Source organism: Rousettus aegyptiacus, unplaced genomic scaffold, assembly GCF_014176215.1.
Source record: "Rousettus aegyptiacus isolate mRouAeg1 unplaced genomic scaffold, mRouAeg1.p scaffold_m13_p_15, whole genome shotgun sequence".
Classification (NCBI taxonomy): Eukaryota; Metazoa; Chordata; class Mammalia; order Chiroptera; family Pteropodidae; genus Rousettus; species Rousettus aegyptiacus.
The window spans coordinates 53,352,948-53,369,172 of record NW_023416290.1 but is presented as its reverse complement, the minus strand read 5'-3'; the positions used below and the strand labels follow the sequence as shown (position 1 = coordinate 53,369,172).

General features: G+C 47.7%; 1 long non-coding RNA gene across 50 annotated transcripts in view; it reads right to left on the bottom strand.

The window, feature by feature from the left end:
• Positions 1-16,225, bottom strand: part of LOC107506203 — a 579,061-nt gene that overhangs the window by 383,879 nt on the left and 178,957 nt on the right. For 33 of the 50 annotated variants that reach the window (XR_004954759.1, XR_004954740.1, XR_004954742.1 and 30 more), the window contains 4 exons: positions 5,190-5,240; positions 3,455-3,699; positions 789-947; positions 21-102 (listed from right to left, as the gene is read on the bottom strand). The exons of 6 other annotated variants lie outside the window; for them this stretch is intronic. This is a non-coding gene — a long non-coding RNA (uncharacterized LOC107506203). The remainder of the gene's footprint in view (positions 1-20; positions 103-788; positions 948-3,454; positions 3,700-5,189; positions 5,241-16,225) is intronic. 11 more of the 50 variants (XR_004954761.1, XR_004954739.1, XR_004954757.1 and 8 more) reach the window with 7 other exon arrangements.

The window sequence follows — 16,225 nt, the reverse complement described above, 5'->3', positions numbered from 1 at the left end:
GAGCCCGAGGACGCACTCACCTTGGTGAACTCAGCCTTCAGTGCTACCTGGGCAGTTCTCTTACTGGGGCTTAGGAATCTGGGAGCCTGTCATTTGGTCCCTCTGAAGAGAAAAGAAGAAAAAAATCTGCTCTCCGTGCAATGGACAATGGCTGAGCCTGTACTGCTCGATGGCAAAGTGGACCATGGTCTTCCAATGAAGACCTCGGAGGACCTGACAAATGCTAGTCAGTCCGGGAAGGTCTCACCCACTACCTCGCAAAACTGAGGTCCTGAGAGACTCCTAACTGTGAACCCCGGCCATCGAAGGGCTTGTTAGCATCGAGCAGAGATCTTTGAACATCTCCGTCTCAAACAGAAAGAAACGACTGACTTATTATAAAAATGCCTGAGCAATTACTATGTCTCAGACACCTGATACGTTTCCTTATTTAGTCTTCACAATCACCCATCATTGCTGCCATTTTGCAGAATGAAAAATGGAGGCGAAGCGAGGCTGGCAGAGGCGGCAGAGGTCATTCCATTCACGACAATGAAGGAGTGAAACCTGTGCACTCAGTGCCCCAGACACAGCAGCCCGCCCCTGACGCCTGTCGGCATCCTGTCCACTGCGACCGTGTGGTAAGGGGTATCTTGCAGGTCATCCTTTTTTATCTTGACTCATCTCCTGTGAGGCGGCCTAGGCCGAGACTTCTTGCGGGACATGTGGCAGATTCCTAATGACTATGCCAGCCAACAACCGAGGGGTGGCTTGAATTTCTTTTTACAAAGAAATGAAAGTAACAGCACCTTCCACGGGAGAGCGAGAAGCCTCAGGAACGGCCGTTCTAACCGTGCCAGACAGTGTAGTGGAATCGGAACGTCAAAGGAAAAGCGAAATATCTCAGGGCATCGAGAAGACGCACCTCAAGCCAGCTCCTTGTTTTCAAGTTGTAAATGCCCACACGCCTGCAATCAGGAGAAAATGAAACCCGTGGTCACCTATGACAGGACTGCATTGGCATGCAGAGCAGGAGCCACTAAGGTTTATGGTAAAAACAACCAGAGTATATATTTTAAGGTTGGAAGGCCTTCTTTTATCTCATTACTCAACTCCACCGCCGTAACAGGAAAGCAGCCCTGGATAATATGTAAACAAATGGATATAGCTGTGTGCCAATAAAGCTTTATTTACAAAATCGGGCAGTGGGCCAGACTTGGCATGCAGGCCACAGGTTGCTCATTCCTGGTTCAGAACAGACATTGCAGCATGACTGTGCGCTGAGAATCGGTCACGTGGCAGGCACTCCACATATTTTCTCTCTTTTCCATGACAGATGTTTGTGGTGTGTGTGCCACGGGCCAGGCCCTGTTCTAGGCATGCGGGTTTCGGTGCAGAAACAGACGACCTCCGGCCCCAACAGGTGAGACGGGGAGCATGGATGCCACCCAGGCCTGATGCTCAGGTGCAGCCTGAGCAATCAGGAGGAGAGATCTGTCCAGTTCTTGACACCCAGGCTTCTCAAACCCCTCAATATCCCGATTCTCACAAGCTCGCCAGGGCAGCTATCAGCACCTCCACTTGACAAGGGAGAAACTGAGACCCGGGGGCCACAAAGCTTCATTTGAAGACACATCCTGTTTTCTTAAGACAGCTAAGAATGGGAGCATTGATTAAGAACGACTAGCATCGAGTGCTTAGATGTGTTTCCATAGGTTATCCTATTTAACCATTTCAATCCTCACAACCTGCTGAAAAGTTATGTACATGGTAGATATGTCTATACGTAACATGATTCCGACAAGGAACCTTTAGGAAGTGGCTGTCTGTACGGCGCTGAGTTCACGGCCGGGATTAAGCCCGAGCTGTTTGATGCACGGCCATGCCCTGCAACACCCTCGTGTCGTTACCGTACCCCTCGAGCGTCTGAGACGCACCGCGGGGGGACAGAGGGTTAGTAGGTCAGAGAAAGAGATGAAAGAAAAACAACTGTCTGGAAACACTGCAGTCCCCAGAGGACAAATCAAAAGGGCGTGCCGGGGCAGGGAGTGGGCGAGGGAGCCGCTGGGTGACTTGGAAACTGGAAGATGATCGTGAATAAAGGTCAGGCTTTTCCAGGGCCAGAAAGCGGGCTGAAGGGGAGTGTTTCTCTCAGCCGCAGAGGCACAGGCTTAGCGGGCCACCGTGGCGAGCACTGAAATTGGCCGGGCATGCAGGGTTGTATAATCATCTCAGCTCTGGATGGTCACTCCGGAACACCAGGGCAACCTTCGTACCAGAAAAATCAACTCATGAATGCCTCCCAGTCAGAGGAGTAAACAGAGGGGTGATAACACACCAGGGACCCCGAACACCCCTTCCAGTCCTGCCGAGCTGATGATAAGCACAGCGACCAACATTTAAGGAGCACTTATGTGTCAGGGACGTGTGCACCTAGCATGACCAGCACCACCATCTCAACGGTGCATCCAGAACGGTCCTTAAGGAAGGTGATAAAGTCATCCCATTGACAGGTGAGTGAGGAACTTATGTCAGATCCTTGTGCTGGTCCAGAGTGCAGCTGGGACTTGAACCCAGGCATCCTGATTCTAGGAGCTGCACCCAGGGCCGGTGGCAATGGAAACCAAGATGTTGGAGGCTGGGATTTTGTGAAATCAGATCTTAGCTCTACCACTCGAGCTGGAGCCGGCTGACCTGGGATTAACTCTGCTGAGTTCCGCTGTCTCACTGTTAGAACGGGGATCCCCAGGTCTTAGGACGGTAATGAGGACAAGGGATATAAGCGAGATGGCTGAAGTAGTTCCCCCATAACTGGTGTCTGGCCCACAGCCTTTGCCACCTTGGAGTGTATAGCACAGGTCTTCCCTGAACCTCAGGCTCCTCTTCGGCTCCCATAAAGAATGACTGTACCCTACTGGACTGCACTGTTTGGTGGTGAACTCCCAGTTAGGGTTTCCAAACCTAAACCTAACAAAGGCTTCAGAAGGCCCACCCAGGATCACCCAGCCCCACGCGACTGACTTTCTCTCGCCTGTCAAAGTCAGGCTTTCACTTCCTCCACCCCCAGGCCCGCCACCTTGTCAGTTCATTACACCCACTCCACCCAGGGGACAATTTAAGGGAAATTTAAAAGGTAGAAAATTCCGCCAAGTCAATGTGGCTAGTCTGTAGAAGTCTGGGCACATGGTATGGTAAGAAACAGGAACCGGAAGTTCACCAAAGGCAGGTGAAGACAGTCTTCTACGGAGGTGTCTAAACAAACCCATTTGAAAGCAAAGCCTCCCATTGGGCCTTCTCCTTGGGGCAAACCAATTCTATACACCTCGACAAGACTTTTTTCCTTGTCTGCAAAGTATCTCTCCACTGCTCCACAAACTTCGTGGTCCCAGTCTCCCAGGGAGAGAAAGGGAGGTCCGTGCCTCGAGATGCAATTCGACATAATTGGTTTCCTTTGTAATGCTGAGTCTTTTATTACCTGTGTTTTACAAGCATTGCTCTGAAAAGGCCTCCATAGCGTCTCCTGTTTGCCGAAAGGGTCCATGGCACCAAAAAACAGGTTGCAAAGCTCGCTGGTCTTGGCGAGCCAGGCCGTAGGGATCTCATAAGTCTCTTGTCTTTCATGAAATTTGTTCCTAAAGGTTTCTACCAGGTTTACAGATAGCGCCAAGCCATCTCTACTTTCAGCGTCCCGGTGGGAAGCCTCCTGCTTTATCTGCAGGTCTGTGCCACGGAGAAAGACAGAGACAAAGCAAAAATGACTCAATTCTGACATATCCAGGCTTTTCCAATTATGACCCCTAGCCTGCCAGGCATAATTGCCTGTTTAATTATCTGTACTCCCTCCTGGTCTGCAAATCCCGAGGGCAGGGGCAACGTCAAACCCTTATGTCCCAGCGTCTAGAAGAGCAGCCAGGGTGAGCCAGTCTCTGATGAACGTTTGCAGAATGCACGAGGGAAAGAGCGAGCAGCTGGGGAGAGAGCTTTACGGCACTCGGCCTCTCTCCTCATCGCCACGGGTAAATTTCCCTCCCTCGAGCAAATCCCTGGACATTTTCCCTTGGCCTGAGAGGCCTGGCTGGAGTTCCTGACCTTTTCTTTTTATTTGGGCAACACAGAGGGCAAGTGAGCACAGCGTCTGGCCCCTGGAGGCGGAGGCTAGCTGCGCCTTCTCGCCACATGGACCTTTCCCCTTCCCCCTCTCGCGGGCGCCCTTGCAGACTGAATTCTGTTTTATGCCAGGCAGAGTCCTGGGACTTTCACAATTGACCTCTATGCAACACTCCCCGCCCAAACCCGCAGAGTATACACTATTTTCAAGGGCACATGCAACGTCCCCCAAGATGGACTGTATGCTGAGCCAGAAAAGAAATCTCAATACATTTCAAAGGATCGGAATCACACCGAACACTTTCTCTGAGAACGATGGAAATAAATTAGAAGGTAACAAGAGTAGATGCATAGAAAAATCCCCCCAAATTTGAAGAACCTTCCTCAGTGCCCGACACGGAGTAAGCCCTCAATAATTTTAGCTCCTTCTTCCTGATCCAATACCTCTCCCCATCACAGTTAGAATCCCTCAGTGGCTGCTAAAAGTGAAGGCTAACTACAGCCAAGGATGTGGCTTCAGCCCCGAAGGCAGTACCTGCTGCCCAGTCTGGGGAGTGGGCTGGGACAATGAGCTGACCTTGAGGCCCCGCTGAGCCCCTCCCCTTCCACCAGATCCACACCTAGACAGGAAGATCTCCTAGACAGGAGGATCTCCGCCATGCTGACTCTCCACCCTGAGGGACCCCCGCCTTCTCGAGCGGCTGCCCAGGCGTAAGATGACAGCTCAACGTGCCGATGGACATCACTCTGTTTACTCAGAATGTTCTCTGGCAAATAGAATCCAGTTCATTTTGTTTAAGGGGTTTCACTGACACCCATTGGGCTCTATAATAAATCCGACAAATCCAGTGACAGAAAGTAATCTCGCAGGATGATCTGATCATAAATTCCTAACTGGGCAGGTCTCGGTGGACGGTTACACCCCAGGCATGTAATTTCTTTAGTAAAAAGTTTATCTTTGCCTCAAGCGAGCCCTGCCTGTCTTTTTGTGCATCTCTCTTAACCACCTTTGAAATACCTCTTTTTCAGAGCCATTGGAAGTGCCGTCACCCTCAAGGAGCATACAATCTTGTTAACTGTCCTGTAATCCTATCCCGCCTTACCTTTTCCCACCTTCCTGTATTCCTCCAGACATCCCCTCCTTCATTCCAAACCTATTAAAAAAAAAAAACTGCAGAACTATCATTTGCCGGAGCATTTGAGATATCCCTTCCAGGCAATGTCATCTGTTGAGCTCCAATAAACTATTATAACAATTCCCTACAGGGCTTGGACATTTCTTAAGTCAATACCTGGAGAGAATAACCAAGGTAGTGATCGGAAACGCCTGCTTATCTTTGCCCGACATCTTAGAGGGTTCCCACAAGATCGGCAAGAGCTAACCAGAAAGAAACTCAACCAGCCAAGTCACTTGAGGCCACTGCCATGTGTGGCCCTGACAGTTTTTGGATTGGGAATGAAGTAGAATCTGAATTTCACTTAAAGGTTTGCTTGGGCTTTTCAAAGCCGATACTCTGATCTCTGTTCTTGGTTCACTAGATGAACGAACAATTGCAGTGCTGGCAAACTACGAGCCGTAAGAACCGGAAGGCGGAGGGACCCGTTATTGGCAGAAACGTGCGCTGTGTAAACGAGAGCATTTTCCTGAGACAAAAACCAGTTGCAGCATTATTTTCCCACAAATCAGGGTAAAGACCACCTAGACGAGAAGGAGTGAAATGCCCAAAGAGGCTGGTACGTGACAAAAACCTCCTCTGAACTCAGCCCATGGAAGGTTTCCCCTGGGATCCCATCAAGAGAGGTGAGTTTAAAGGGGAAGATTAAAGCCCAGTTTCGTCACATGGTAGCATGGGCGTATGGCTTCACCAGTGTGTTCTCATCTGTAAATTGCAGATGATGGTCAAAGAACCCACCTCAGAGGATGCGTGTGAAGCCTACATCATGTCGGGCACAAAGATGCTTAGCAAGTGCCTCTCGCATAATGACAAACAACAGGGAACCTTTACCACGGGATCCGAGCAAACACCCTTCACATTTATGACAATCCTGGGAACTGGATAGCAAGGTTATTCCCATTTTGTAGATACGAAAATTAAAGTCCAGGAAAGCTAAGAAAGGTATTGAAAGGAATTCTCTGCCCGGAAGTCCAGGAGGACAGGGCCACTGAGAGCCCTCGGCGTGCTGGAGTGTCCTGTGAATTCATTTCCGAGTCTTTGCAAAGGTTTTGATCAGCACAGGCTCTGGTCTGGTGGACGAAGTGGACACGATAAAGCTGTGTGACTTTGAGCAAGAGAGTTAGCCTCCCTGGTTCTGCAGGGGGCTCACTGGTCAAATGAGGGCCCGCCTCCTAACACTGGGGCTGCACTGCCTGACGGGGCCCGGCATCTCAAGGCACGGCCTCAAGGCCATGGGCATCTGGATGCTGCTTCGTGTTTCTGCTCCACTGGACATGGCCTGGGTCTCCTGTCATCCTTCCGCTCACTGCCCAGACCCCTTCTGCTCACAGGCTGCCATCTCTCAAGAAACAACTAGTTAATGTCCTAAGACTCAAAAACCACAGAGAAATGGGGCTCGGTCTATTCCTAGTACTAGAGACGAGTGTCCATGAAAAAGAAATCATCCACTAACAGCCAGATTTAGGGACCTGACTTTATCCCTCTGGCAAAATAATTTTCTTCCAAATAACCAAGCTGCGATATCATTTAAATTCTAATCATATGACAGCTGTCCGAGGAAGGCACTTTCCGCCTGGACCACAAAGTTGTAGTCTTTGAGTTTTATTGTGTAAAATGGGGCGACAGATTCGAGACTTTCATATGAAGGCACATTTGCTTTTAGCTCTCCTCTCATTCCTCACAAACTCGAATCTTAGGAGTCTTGTTCTGTGCCTGAGCTTACCTAAGTGTTTGTGTTAACCACTGTTTAAGTCAAAGACCCTAAGATACACATTTCTTTAAATCTCAACATCTCCAAAACAGGCAAATGCCCCCGGTAGTAGTTGAATCGGAAACATTCGTTTCTTTCTTAGCGGCACACGCATTAATGGTGAGCCGTGTAATTGATGGCCTCTTAGATCTGATGAAATACTGGGATGCGTGCTAGAAACCTTGCTGGGTTTGGACAAAACTCGCTTACGATCTAAACAACCACCTAAAAATAGATTATCACGCCTAATGCGCACATACGCACACATGCACATATGCAGTCTGATGCCCAGAATGTTGAAGACAAATGCAAAAGAGTTAGGGTGGGGTTCTGGCCGGTATTGCCAAGTACAAATTACCATAAAACTCGGCGCTGTAAAACAGCCATCGTGCTACGTTTCTGGTCAGGAATTTGGGAAGGGCTTGGCTGGGCGGTTCTCACTTGGGGTTTCCCATGGCCTTATAGTCAAATATCTGTTGGGCTGTGGTTACTGGAAAGTTCAAATGGCCTACCTATCCAAAATGGCAGCTCGCATGGCCGTTGGCCAACCCAGGTGCTGGCTGCGAGCTCGGCTGAGACCACAGACCACAGCACCTACATGTGACTCCTTCGGCACGGCTGTCTCAGTGCTTCCCCAACAGCGACTGTCCCAACGAAGCCAGGCGAGAGCTCTGTGACCTTTTATGAGTCCGCTGCATGAACTGTCACAAGACTCAAAGAAAGAACACAGACCCCAACTTTCAACGAGAACATCGAGGAACAGGGCCACTTTGTTTTTAAACTTAATATCACAGATGGGAACCCGGGTCTGATTAGTGCAAAGACACCGTATTTGGGATTGCTCGTCTGGTCCCCAGGAGCAAACGGTAGAAAAAGAACTGAACGTGACGAGTAAGGGTTTTCAAACAAATGCAGACGAAACCGTCCCGTCTCCTTCTCCTGCACGTTCAGTTTCAAAGTCTTCACCCTGGTCTGGTGCTACTCCTGTTGTTCAGAGAGTATCTGGAAATTTCCAGAAAGCGAATTTGGGGCCAATTCGTCAGGTTCACGAGAGACATCCGGCTCAGAACTTTGTCAGACATACCTTATTTCTTACCACAAAGGCTTCATCTAGTTTAATATTTACTGAGCACATCAACTGCGGAATGTTCTGGGTTCTGTGGCTACCCTAATGAACAAAACAATGCCTCTTGCCTCACAGGGTTTCTCTTCTGATAGAGGAGGCAAAAAGTTACCAAATCTGTAATGTCAGCAAATCATAAGGACTCTCGGTAATGACAGAAAATGAGGTTGGGGTGGGGGGGAGAGACTGTGTCAGAGGGATTGGTCAGAGACGGCCTCTCAGGGAATCAGCATCTGCGCAGAGATCTAAATGAAGGGAGGAAATGAGGCAGGCAGGTATGCAGGGCAAAGTGTCCCACACGAGGGCAGCATTCCGAGCTAAGGCCCTGAGGCCAGCCCGTGCAGGTATGTTTGGCCTACAGCACAGAGGCCAGCGTGGAGAGTAGGGTGAGCTGCGGGGGGGGCGGGGAGGGGGGGGGGTGTGGAGCTCAGAAGGGCACGATAAAAACTTTGGGTTTTATTTTACGTGAGATAGATTCCACTGGAGGGAATTTATCAGGTGAGTCCAATGATTTGACGTACATTTTTAAGGGATATTGTGGCTGCAGGAGAAGGAAGGGTAGGGTGAAAACGAGGCCAGCTGGGAGGCAGGTTCCTGCAGCAATCCGGGCCGAAGGGGGAGGTGGCTTGGTCTGGACTGTCACTGGTGAAGAGGATGAGAAGGAGGGTAATGGGCATATATGTTGAAAGAAGATCCCACAGGATTTGCTAATGGACACATTTACCAGTTAATCCTTTTACCTTACAAACAAGATATATTTTCCAAAAATGTGTAATTGTTGTCCCAATGCAAACGTGATCTCTATACAGAGTGACAACATGGGTCGTAGAAAGTGAGAGCGACCCAGGTCAAACCAGCTCCCACACACACCGGTCACAGTCCTGTCCCTTGTGGCATCGAAGGGCCTGGAATGCAGACATCGCCTCCTCCTTCCTACCCTCCCCCTCACCCCCAATACCCCCTCCGACTCCAGCAAGAGGGATGTGAGTTGATTCAAAATAATAAGCCACTGGTTGGAAAGACCCTTTCAAAAAAGAGTTCAAGAAAGTCTAGAGCCTTCTAAAAGGGCTGTCAGGAGAGACCGACGCCCATTTGCATGGCCCATTTGGGTATTTTGGTCATTTGCACCGTGACACAACTTGATAGTCACAGCCCCTCCTTCTTCGCCAGTCATTGTTCTCTAAGGAGCATTTTCTGTCAAAAAGAAACCACCTTGGTTACTGCTTTAAGAAAGACTTTATGGGGAGTTTCATGCTCCATGAGTCTCGGCAGTGAAAGGGTCAAGGTCCTATGAGACGCCACAAATGGCCTGATGATCAGATCGAGAAGCGAGCCCAAGCCTATGACGGCGACTACCCTTTTCTCAAACGTGCACATAACCACCGAATATGTGGCAGGCAATGTTCTGATCATTTTATAAAATATTTAATCATTCAGTGCTCATAACAATCGTAGGAGAAAAGGACTGTTATCCTTCATTCAATACTCAATGCGCATTTGTTGAGCACTTCACAGATGAGGGCAGCGAGTCACAGAAAAGTAAAGTGACCCTCCCGGGCCACACAGCTAGTCAGTGGCAGAGCTGAGATTAGAACCCAGAAACCCTGGCTCTGGAATTTAGGCTCTTTACCACCGTACTAAGCTGCCCAAGACTGTGCTTTGGTTGAAATTTGTACACCTATTAGAAATGCTTTCAGCTGCAAGTAAAAATAATTAATTAATTAATTAATTAATTAATTAATTTTTAAAAACTCAGTGGTATAAATAAGCGGGAATTTTTTTCAATAACAAAAGTTCTGTAGGTAGTCTTCTGTTTTAGGCCAGTGGAAGAGCTTGATAATACTATAGTACACTCAGGCTTTTCCTGTCTTTTCAGCTCCACCAATTTATTTAGTCTGTTGCTGATCACCTTATGTTTGCGAGATGGCTGCTGTGCCTCCAGGTATCACGCCTAAAATCGCCTAAAATCTAGGCAGGAAGAAAAGATGGGAAGCTTTATCTTTTCATTTGGAAAGAGAGCTCCTCCCCGGCATGCTTCTCCTAACAAAACTGGAAAACATATCTTCCATTCCCATATCTGGTTTAAGCCAATCTGGGTTTATCTCATGAGGCTGGGAGCCCAGCCTGTCTCCCCTCCGCGAGGTCTGGGGCCTCCTCCCACCTGAACCTATCCAGGTGCTGTGCAGTGGGGGTGGCAACAGCCATCGAGGAGACAACAGACAGCATTCGCCACGAGGAGGGATAGCTGTCCCCATTTTGCAGATGGGCACACCGTAGCTGCAGCTAGAAGCCACAGGGTCAAAATCACAAGGTCGGCAGAATGGTAACCCCAGCATGCTAACCCAGGTCCAGACGACTCTAAATCTCATGCCTCTAAATGATGGACATACATTTGGCTTTACCACTAGTAGCCGTGGCGCCTTGGGCAAGTTACTCAACCTCCTTAAGCCTCAATCTTCTTATCTCTAAATTACGGCTAGTAATGGCGCCTAACCAGAGGGTGGCTGCGGGGGACATGGAATAATGCAGTAGACCCTTCAATGACACGGGTTTCAACTTACACACGGGCTTTTTTTTCAATAAGTGTTCCATATTGTAAAAGTTTTTTCTCTTTCTTAGGATGTTCTTAATAACATTTTCTTTTTCTAGCTTACTTTACTGTAAGAATACAGTTCATGGTACACATAACATACAAATTATGTGTTAATCCGACTGCTTATGCTCTCTGAAGCTTCTGGTCAACAGTAAGGTATTAATAGTTAAGTTTTTTTTTCTTCTTCTTCTTCTTTTTGGGGGGAGGGGGGAAATGGGGTCCTACAGCTTGCCTTGCTCAGATTTAGTGATCCGGGGCCTGATCACTCAAAACATGTATCCATTGATCTACAGATAACAAGAATTAGCTTTTAGCCTTGGTTCTGCCATTTGTAAAATGCTATTTGGCCAGAAGCAACTCTCTCCTCCTTTTTGGACCTCCATGTTCTTATCTGTCAGTGAGGTTGTGGTTCCTTCAGCATTAGTCAACGTGTAGTGAACATCGACTGGTCACCTAGTGCATGCACTGTGCCCTGCAGGTGAAGTAATGGTAGAGGCAGAGGTTGCTCTCAAAAAGCTTAAGAGGTTTCGAGATGTCCAAAGCTCCTTCCCACAATAAAATCTGATGCCGCCAACCAGAAGGGGAAGCTAATTACTTCCGACCTAGTGGTTATTTCAGGATTAAACATGTTAGTGGCATTATAACTAAAATCGCTGAATAAACATAAAAAATATAAACGTGTGGTAGTTTCTTACAACGCACGAAGAGTCTTAACTGCAGGATCCAACAATCCTGCTCCTTGGTGTCCACCCGAATGAACTGAAAACTTGTCAACTGAGAAACCGGCACGTGAGTGATTACAGCGGCTTAACTCATGGTCACCAAAACTTGGGAGCGACCAAGGCGTCCTTCCGTAGACGAATGAATAAGTGAACTGTGGCCCATGCAGACAATGGAAATTATTCAGCACTAAAAAGAAATGAGCCATACGAGCCACGAAAAGACATGGGGGAAACGTCAACGCACATCACTATGTGAAAGAAGCCAGTCTGAAAAGGCCACACACTGTGTGATCCCAACTCTATGACATTCTGGAAAAAGCAGAACTATGGGAACAGTGAAAGATCGGTGGTTGCCACGGGTTGGGGAGGAGGGAGAACACAGGGGATTTTTAGGGCAACGAAACGATTCTGCGCGATACTGTAATGGTGGATACTTGACATCATGTACTTGCCGGAAACCCACGGACTATATGACCCACAGAGTGAACCTTAAATGTAAACTATGGACTTTAATTAATCACAGTGCATCGAGATTAGCACATAAATTTTAAGAAATGGGTGTTGGGGGGGAGAGCATTGGACATGGGAGGATCTCTGTTCCTTCCACTCAGTTCTTAATAAACCTAAAAGTTCTGTAAAACATAAAGCCTATTAAATGCATACTTTTAACAACATTCCTATATTTTTATCTAAGGAGTCCACTTTGAGATACAGGACATTCTAGAAGGGAATGAAGAAAAACTTCATTTACAGAAGGGAAAAAAGTAAGCAACCAGCCGCCACATGAATGAAAAAAATAATTAAAGAATGGCAGTTGAAACAATTCTGAAACAACATGGACAATGTTTGGAGGAAAACACAACTAGAAAAAGAAAGAAAAGAAAGGTCCTTAAGATAACAACCATGCAAAAAAAAAATTTGGTCGCAATAATGGATGATGATAATTTCTATTATGCTACCAAGGACCAAAAGATTAGGGATAGCTTTTTTACTCTTTTTCCAATTTTCTATAGTACTTTATCATGCACATATGTATGCGTGTGTGTATATATATGGATACATACACATACACACACATGTATATATATACATATATATACACCCATACAAATATACACACACACACACACACACACATATATATATATATAACATACACATATAATTTTTTGTTCAGGTCTATGCATCCTCTAGCTAGGGGAGAAAAGACAAGACGGGTAGCAAAACCCATAATCATACATCACTAGTACCACCTCTATCTCCATCGGTATTTCTTAGGCGCTTACTACGTGGAAGCCACCAATCTTAATACTTCGATGAGTTACAACACCCACTGGAAAATCACAGAGCTACATGGCACGAGGCTGCAGATATGCTGCCAAAGCAACTGCCACCTGAAGCTCTGGCTTAGCCAGAAGAAACTGCAGAGAGCGCCATGGACTCACCCTAGGAACACTGAGCATGTGATGATAAACAGGAAATAGAAATTCAGAGGCAAAAAGAGGAGGTGAGAATCTGCTCACTCACCTACCCAGAAAGCCTTTATTTACTGCTCACCAGAGGCCAGGCACTGGGGATGCTGCACACATGGATAAAAGGAATCCTCTAACCCTGAAAAACCCCTCATCTAGTGTCCCCACAACCAAGGCTGGAATAACAGGCATAACCTGGAACTCTTTCAGTCACCCTGGGCGTGTGGTCACCCTAAGGCCACCACCACAGTGCAGCATTACGGGCAAGACCCAGCCCCACAAACCACGAGATGATATCCCTAAGCCGACCCACACACCCGCGCTTCACCTAAGGGGTCAGGAAATTTACTGCTGACTCTACCGCCTCCCACTGCACCCCCACGACTTCAAGCGTTTCTGATCAAGTATCTGTGAATCATAGGTCAGGCTGACTCATTTCTTAAAGTTTCCAGGTTGTGAATTAAAACACTATTGATCACTCAGAGAAGGACCGAAGTATAAGGAGAAACAATGCGACCTGCTCTCGTTTATCTGTGATAACACAGATCAGATTTGCAAGTATTTCATTGAAACGAGGTGGACAGGGTAAAACAGCTGCCAAAAAATTTGCGGTAAGGGTTAGTACCTGGAAACAACCCCTCGTTCCTTAATTTAAGATAGGTGCCATTCCAACAACGTTCTCTCCATCCACTGTGCTGTCTTGATTTATTTTGGCTAATGGCAAAAACATTTACGGTAGGTTCTTAGAAGCGCAGTTACAGAGCCTATAAAATTATGTTTGTTTACATAAAAAAGGGGAAGGGGAAGGGGAAGGAAGGTCACTGCGTCGAGCACCCACTGCCAAGTCTCACTTCATCTCATGAAGACCCAGCGGGGCAGGAAGAGGAGGCTGGGAGAGGTGAAGCCACCTGCCCCAGGAGCCCCAGAAGCTTGCAGTGGGAGAGCCCCACAGACTGGCTCATTCCTGCACTGCCCTGTTCAACAAGGGGGCACAGACCGGGGGGGTTCTGGGAAACAGAAACTCACAGTGAGGGCGCAAAAACGAGTTGGGAGCAGGAAAGGCAAAAGCCCCAGAGACCTTGTGGGGCGACAGCTCCCACTCAGCTCTCACACCTGTCGACCTCGACCTTTCACTTGCAGAACCACGCTGTCCTCAAACTAACATGACAAGCGTCTGGAGCCCTCACCTCCTGTGGGAAAGCTTCATGGGACCAGGGAAACCCACCGGTGGCATGTGAATCAGACCCTGTGACCCGTGTGGTCTTGCATCTCAGAGCAGGGGAAGGCATGGTCGACAGTCCCAGGGCTCAGTGGTGGGAACTCTGCCTATGAATCATGGCGGTGCAGATCCTCCTCAGAGCCCCCCGAAGGGTTTGATCTATGTCAGCAGGGCCCCCAGCAGCCGCACATTTCTGTGTAAAACAGAGCAATTTCATGGCTTTTGGTGGTCTCTTCAGATGCCTCATCACTGCACAAGATGATCTCTCTGAGGGTGAGAAGGCTCAGAAATGTCAGATAAACCGCACTTAAGTGACTGTGGTTTTTAACTTTTTTAGGGGGGTGGGAGGTGAACACTTGGCCCATTTGGGATCGTAATATTAACAAATGAAAACCTAGAGAAGTTAGCGACTTGTCTAAACACACAACTGGAACTAGACAAACCCGAAAGTCGGTCTCAGGGGTCCACACTCTCTTTCCTCAGCACCACAGGCCTCACAAAGCAAAGGAAGAAAATACACGTTTTAGTTGACTAATAAAGTAATAAGAAACAAGAGTAAGATCTAAAGGCAAAAAAAGTCCTGGCCAACCATGGACTCTTCGAGACACTGACTCAGTTAAGAGCTCTGGGCCAAATCTCTAGTTAACGATTTTAAAACACATTTTATTTAAATATAATCAAACGTGTTCCATTAAAATTAAGTTAAAAAATATATTTTAAAATTGTCCCTTTCCCGCCCTGACACACAGCGGGGCGCAAGCTCGTGCACTGTGTGCACGAGTTTCAGTGGCCGTGTGAGCCCCGTCATTCGGAGTCTATGAGCCGAACGGGGCTCAGCCGAACGGGGCTCACCGAGTCCATTGCACAGATGGGAAAAAGGTCCGTCCAGGGAAGGAAATGACCGAGGAAACCCAGCCAGCCATGGGCAGAACTGACACTGGCTTCCATGTCACTCGCCATCCGCAGCTGCGGCTTTCTCAGGGACTAGAGCACTGCCTTCTACAGACAAGGGAGTCGAGGTCTCTCTCGTAGTCATTTCCCAGGATTCTGTCGACCGCTTTGGCATAATCCCCACGGCGGCTGGCTAACTTTGATGGAGTGTGTCATAATCACCGAAAGATAGCGACGGGCGCGGTTAGTGTGTCAACATGTACATGAGGTCCCTGAGAAAAGATCCCGAACTCTAATGAGCATAAAAACAGATTGAGAACTTATTTGGTTCAAATAAAAGGCATCAAAGGCACCCAATGTACTATGCACTATGGACTATGTACTGTGTAGTATGTACTATGTACTATGCATGACCTAGCAGTGACAACGCGTAAGGCAGCTGCCGTGGAGAGCATGCACTCCTGACGTATTGCTTCTCCCCCGCAGGCAAGTTGCAGAATAATCTGTTTATCAAAGGCCTACAAAAACAGTCTCACCATCCCCGCCACGTGCATAAATACACCAGAAAGGGCTGTAAAGATGTGCTCCAAAGTGGTGACGACCTAAGCAAGGAGGATGAGGAAGCCAGGACTGAGGACAGTTATCATCAACAACAACACTTCACTTTTATTTGGAGGGCTTTTTTTTTTTTTTTTGCCCCCAAGGTGAAAACGTTTATTTGCTATTTATGTAATACACGATAAATTTTTGAAAGAGAAAAATAATAGAAATAGGATTTTATTCATTCATCTATCTATTCATTCAACTATTTGAGCACCTACTATGCACCAGGCACGAAATATGATGGAAACTACAGCCCCTGCCCACGGGGAGCTCCTGTGCTATCAGGGGGCGAGGGGGGCTGCCTGCTTGGTATTCGTACTGAGGTGGGTCACACGTGTCCTGGTAAAAGGAGGTAACAGCACAGAAAGAAAACAAAGTGACTTTCATGTTCCGCGCGAGCTCCAGGCCGACACTGAGTCCCCAGTGACTTCTGCCAGGGCCTGCCATCTTCAAACAGAATGACCACGACAACCGAGTTTGCAAATAAACACATCCTTGGTCATTTTATAGGAATTTCCATGATCTGACTTCAGTTAGAGTTCACAAAGGAGTATTATAGTACAGAGGATAGTCTGTAGATCCCCCAGATCG